We start from the raw sequence: 6,000 nt of genomic DNA, 5'->3' as shown, positions 1-6,000 counted from the left end.
GAGAAAGACACCACATAATAACTTGAATACAATCTTCAACTCTTTTTACTTCCCTAGAATCTCTACATCTTTACATCTTTTAGGAAACCATCTCTTGCCACGAGAAACACCGAAGCAGAGCGTTCACGGCAGCACCGTTGCATTGGTCCTGGCGCTGCAGAGAGCAGGTGCTGACCTGCGGACCGGCAGCTGTTACAGCAAAAGCCTTTGCCCACTATTCCTTCAGCGCCAGCGAGCTAGGAGGAATAGCCGGGGCCAGGTATCAGGAAGTCCTTTCTGAGAGGAGCCTCACAGGATTTGTGGAGCAGGTGGGGGAGAAATGTGAACTATTGAAAAGAAGTGTTTGAGGCTCTCTGATGCTGGGCCTCTTCTGCTCCTGGCTTCTCACAAACTGAATGTGGAACTAGAAAAGGGAAAAAGATTATGCAAGCAATAGCAGTTCAGGTTGTTTGTAGAGCATATGCCTTTTCTCTGAAGGTCTCTCCTCTAAGCAGTAATGCAGCTGAACTCCTGTTTTAAGATTCTTGTGAAAATGACAAGATCACAGTGAGGGTGTTATTACTGCAATAATGGATGCTTCATTTTTCCATTACTGAAGGAGAAAACTCTCTGGGGAGTGAAATTCAACACTCAATTTAACAGTAGCACTGCATACTAATTCATGCTGAAATGTTAAAACCAATCCAGTTAAAAAAACACAACAACACATCCAGATAAAATGAAATGGGCCGTGATAATGGTATGGGCTTTCGATTAGATGGGTCTCATGTTATAAGGATTACAAATTCTTTCCTAAATGTTAATTAAGTTCTCAGTGCCTCTGGTAGTAAATATAAAGGTGGTCAGGTCGTGGATGAGAAAATTGAGCCAAGAGGCTCTGTGACTGGCCCCGGGGTGAATGAGAAGTTACAGGGAGGACACAGATACTGAATTCCTGGTTTTAGCTCCTGTCCTCGATTGCATACCTAAAGCTTAGACTCTGACCACAGAGCTTAGAGGTTTAGGCTGAGAGATTGCAGACAACTTAAATTTGGAAGACAGCCTCTAGACTTTTTTTTTTTTTTATTCGACAGAGATAGAGACAGCCAGCGAGAGAGGGAACACAAGCAGGGGGAGTGGGAGACGAAGAAGCAGGCTCATAGCGGAGGAGCCTGATGTGGGGCTTGATCCCATAACACTGGGATCACGCCCTGAGCCGAAGGCAGACGCTCAACCGCTGTGCCACCCAGGCGCCCCTAGACTTTTTATTCAATCATAAATATATATTGCACAGTTTATATATGTCAAATACTGTGTTAGGGGCGCCTGGGTGGCACAGTCGTTAAGCGTCTGGCTTTGGCTCAGGGCGTGATCCCGGCTATATGGGATCAAGCCCCACATCAGGCTCCTCCGCTATGAGCCTGCTTCTTCCTCTCCCACTCCCCCTGCTTGTGTTCCCTCTCTCGCTGGCTGTCTCTATCTCTGTCAACTAAATAAATAAAATCTTAAAACAAAAACAAAAACAAAAACACTGTGTTAGCCACTAGGATTCTCAACCTGAATAAGATACAACTCCTAGGTTCAGGAAGCTTGTCTATAGTAAGAAAGATGTGTAAATAATTGTTAAGTGGGGCAACGATACATTTATACAGGATAGAGGGGCCACAAATGCATTTTTCTGGTAATTACAAAACAAGTGTCAAAAAATAGTACCATCAGTTTACTCCATACTGCAGTCACAATTCCCCATGCCACTGAAATACTCTCACCAAGATCGCTGGTGAGGTCCCTGTGGCTAAATGATCTGTAAGGGAGGAACATTAATTTTCCTCTATGCTTCTGGTTCTTAGCTGAGATGCCTGTAATAAGATTAACAAGAGAAAAACAAACAAAAGTGTATTATCATGTATACCTCATGTACACATGGGAGATACCCAGGAAAAATGAGTAACTCCCCAAGATGGCTTAGAATTCAGGATTAAAAACCATCGTAATAGGGAAAGGAGAGGAGGGCTGTAGGTCTCTAGGAAGATGAATGGGTCCTTAGACCAACAGATGGGAGGTATGATGGTTTGTCACTAAGTTTGTCTGGGTGTGGTGTTGACTTCTAGTCTCCTCTCCTGTAATAAGAGTCCATCTTCCCTGGTTGATGATGAAACTCCAGGGGAGGGCATCTATGACAAGTGGACAAGTGAGTTCCTTTTAGAGGATCTGTCATTAGACATACAGGGGAGTTCAGAGAAAGCCCCTCTTTGCATTTGCTGTTTTACAAGTGCCTACAGCTCAGAATAACCCATACACCAAAGGAGCCTAGTTTTCAGTGGCATATCCTGAACTCCCACAGTCATTATTGGGGGTGACATGTTCGGCTACCCTTCAGATCTGAAAGTCACAGCTCAGTTTTCATGTACTTGGCCTTTCTGCAGCCTTGGACACTGTTGACTTTGTCCTTATTTTTGAAGCCCTCTCTTCCCTTGAACTTTGTGGCATTTTGTTATCTTGGTTTTCCTTCCAACCTCTTTGTTTCCTTGCAGACTCTTGCAATCCTTTTCAGGGCTCTGTAGTGGGCTTTTTTCCTATATTTCTATTACTCTTTCTGAGCAATCTTGTCCCAGGAATCCTGACTGTCTAATCTATCTCTAGTTCAGCTATCTGTCTTAAACTCCAGATGGACCTGTATATCTCTACCTGTTGGCTGTCTCCCCTTCAATTTTTTCTCAAGTCCTGTTGATTCTAACTCCTAAATGTCCAATGGTCTGTGCATTTCTTCCCATTTCCAGAACCATTATCTTTATTTAGGTCACCATTATCTTTTGCTTAGACTCCCTGCCTCCAGTCTCCCCCATTTGAAATCCATTCTCCTGGGGTGACAGGGTGGCTCAGTCAGTTAAGCATCTGCCTTCCACTCAGGACACGATCCCAGGGTCCTGGGATCCAGCGCATCCTGCTCCCTGCTCAGCCGGAAGCCTGCTTCTCCCTCTGCCTGCCACTCCCCCTGCTTGCGCACGCACATGTGTTCTCTTTCTCTCTGTCAAATAAATAAATAAAATCTTAAAAAAAAAAATCCATTCTCCTAATTCCAGCCAGGGCTGACCCCTTTAAAATGCAAGTACAGGGGCACTGGGGTGGCTCAGTCGTTTAAGTGTCCAACTCTTGGTTTTGGCTCAGGCTGTGATCTCAGGGTCCTGAGATCAAGCCCCATGTGCTGGGCTCAGCACAGTGGGCTTGTTTTTCTCCATCTGCTACTTCCCTTGCTTGCTCTCTCTCTCAAAAATACATGAGTAAAATCTTTGAAAAAGTGCAAATACAATCAGGTCCAAGTCTTTAAAACGAAACAACAAATCTGTTATAGTTCCTCCATTGTTCTTAGGATAAAATTTAAATTCCTTAGCACAGCTCACAAGGCTCCATGTAATCTGATGGTCCCTTTCAGCTTCTCCTACCTCATTCCTTTCCACGCTTTCCCCTCAAACTCGGTGCCTTAGCCATACTAAACTTCTTTAAGTTCCCTGAGTATGCTTTGATGTCTCTTGCCTCCAGACTTTAATATGTAGTATTCCCACAGTTTGGATTGATTCCCATCTACACGCCATTCTGCTCCCCACCCACTCCTGGCCTAATCTGGCCTAAGATCTTTCCAGTTTCAGTTTAGAGAGCTTTGCAGACCCCCCAAGTCAGGGATTAGTTTTCCTCCTGTGCGCTGTCTCAGCATTCTGCACTTTCCCACTGTTGCCCGGGCCATGCAGTATTGGAACTGCCCCGTTACTTGTCCTTGTCCCCTCTAGAAGAAGCTTGGTGAAGGGAGAGTCTGTGCCGGCCTTTTTTACCATTACATACTGCAGCACCTGCATGTAATGGGCAAGAAAGAATTATTTGCGTGATGGATGAATGAATGAAGCATGTATAGCCAATCTCACTCCATTTGGCACTTATTATATACTGCGTATACTGTTACATGCCCGTCTTCTCAACTGGATTGTAAATTTCCCTGGATTAGGGACTTGAACTTGAATGTGATACGCCACTTAGCACATGAGTAGTGTTAAGCACACAGTGGACATCCATTCACTTGTTAATTAATTTAATAAGTATATAGAGTGTGTTTACAATGTCAGAGGCAAATGTGAACTTTGTGAGGAGGGAGGTTGGTGAGAAGGAAGCTAGGAAATGAGTCTGATTTAAACCTGCTGTAACTACTGCAATTTTTTATATCACATAGTAGTTGTAAATATGGCCTTAATCACAGAGAAAACCTTACCTATTACCAGCTTAGTAAAGGCAACTTGTTATTTCCAGTTGCCAAGGGAGCAAGGAATCAAGGTTTAAAAATAGATTTAAAAAAATTTTTTTAAGATTTATTTATTTATCTTGGGGCGGGGGGAGCGTGAGAGGGAGGGGCAGAGGGAGAGGGAGAGAGAATCCCAAGCAGACCCTGCGCTGAGTGCACGGAGCCCGACCCGAGGCTCACTTCCAGGACCCTGAGATCATGATCTGAGCTGGAATCAAGAGTCTGTGGCTTAACTGACTGCGCCACCCAGACATCCCAACGGATTCAGGGAGAAGCAGACTTCCTGCTGAGTAGGGAGCCCGACACGGGGCTTGATCCCAGGACCCTGGGATCATGATCTGAGCCAAAGGCAGACGCTTAACGGCTGAGCCACCCAGATGCCCCCAATAGATTCTTTAAAAAGTCCCTAACATAAAGGAGAAAAAAGAAGGGAGCAAGAGAAAAATAATAGGACTAAGTAATCCAAGGGGCCAGCATCTCTAGCCGGGAAGGAGCTGCCTCAGGTATCACGTAATTCATGTGGTTTGGCAGAAATGGGGTGAAAGAGCCCTCTTCCCTCCAGTTAAAGGATAATTATATTTTAAATGTAAAATCATGACTCATAGAAATATAAAATTAACAGGGTCTAAGATTCTATTTAATGCATTAATTAATGAGAGAACCAGGAAGATATTACAACTGATTCAAAAGATATTCCGAAGAGCAGACAAATGTGTAGACAATCAGGAATGCTGAAATTAATCCGCTTAATAGACACAACACTGGTTTCTTGGGTGAGGAGGAGAGAGATCAGTTGTACTCTAGGAACATTTTGCATTTGCATTTTTATGGGCAAGAATCATCTGCACTGCTATCAGGGTTTTTTTGCAACTCAAGAGTTGTAAAATAGCTCAAAGACAATTCAAGGTGAAGATAATCTGGAAAGGCTGGACACCTAGTAATCTTTTTCACCCAGTCTTTCAAAGTCTTTCACAATTTTTCCTGACCACTAGAAGACCCCTCAACTTATCCTCCAACGTAAGGCTTCATTGTGTGAAGGCTTAGGGTTTTTCTAAAAAGAGTTAAGGGGGAAAAAGGTTTTTGAAAATTAACCACACAAAAGTAAAGTCTCCAGTCTCCTCAGGTAAGACATTGAGTGGGGGAAAAAATCTCAGTTCTATTTGGATGCTTGTAAGCTCCAAAAGCCAACTTGATCTTTTTCTTTGAAATGTAACTCTCCTGTCCTTCTTAAAACAGTATGTCTGGTAGTTAACCTCTTTTTTTTTTTTTTAGTTTGTTTTCATTAAATCTTTTATAAATACAGTTTGTAGAATGATACAGCAAACATCCAAATACTCACCACTCCGTTTAAGAAATACAGTTGTATTTGTCCCCTCCTCCCGATCTTATTTCTCTCCCTCTAGAAGTGACCATTCTCAATATGGATTGGGCGTTTATCATCCCCTTGGGTGTGTTTATGCTTTTGCAGCATAAGTTTTATTCCTAAACAACAGATAATATTGTTTTGCATGTTTTTAAACTCTATATAAAATAGAATCATACTTTGGTTCCTTCTGTAACTTGCTTTTTCTGTCCATTGTTATGTTTTTGAGATTTTAGATCTGGTATTGTTTTTGTTAAAAATGATGACTTAGAAACCGAGTGCTTGATTGGTAACAAAATGGGAAACTGGCATAGTTTTAATCCATTATTCATTATTATAAAAGTCCTGGTCATTGTATCCATAGCAACAG

The sequence above is a fragment of the Ursus arctos genome, unplaced genomic scaffold, assembly GCF_023065955.2.
Source record: "Ursus arctos isolate Adak ecotype North America unplaced genomic scaffold, UrsArc2.0 scaffold_25, whole genome shotgun sequence".
Lineage (NCBI taxonomy): Eukaryota > Metazoa > Chordata > Mammalia > Carnivora > Ursidae > Ursus > Ursus arctos.
The sequence above is the reverse complement of the archived record's forward strand: the minus strand, read 5'-3'. Positions refer to the sequence as shown.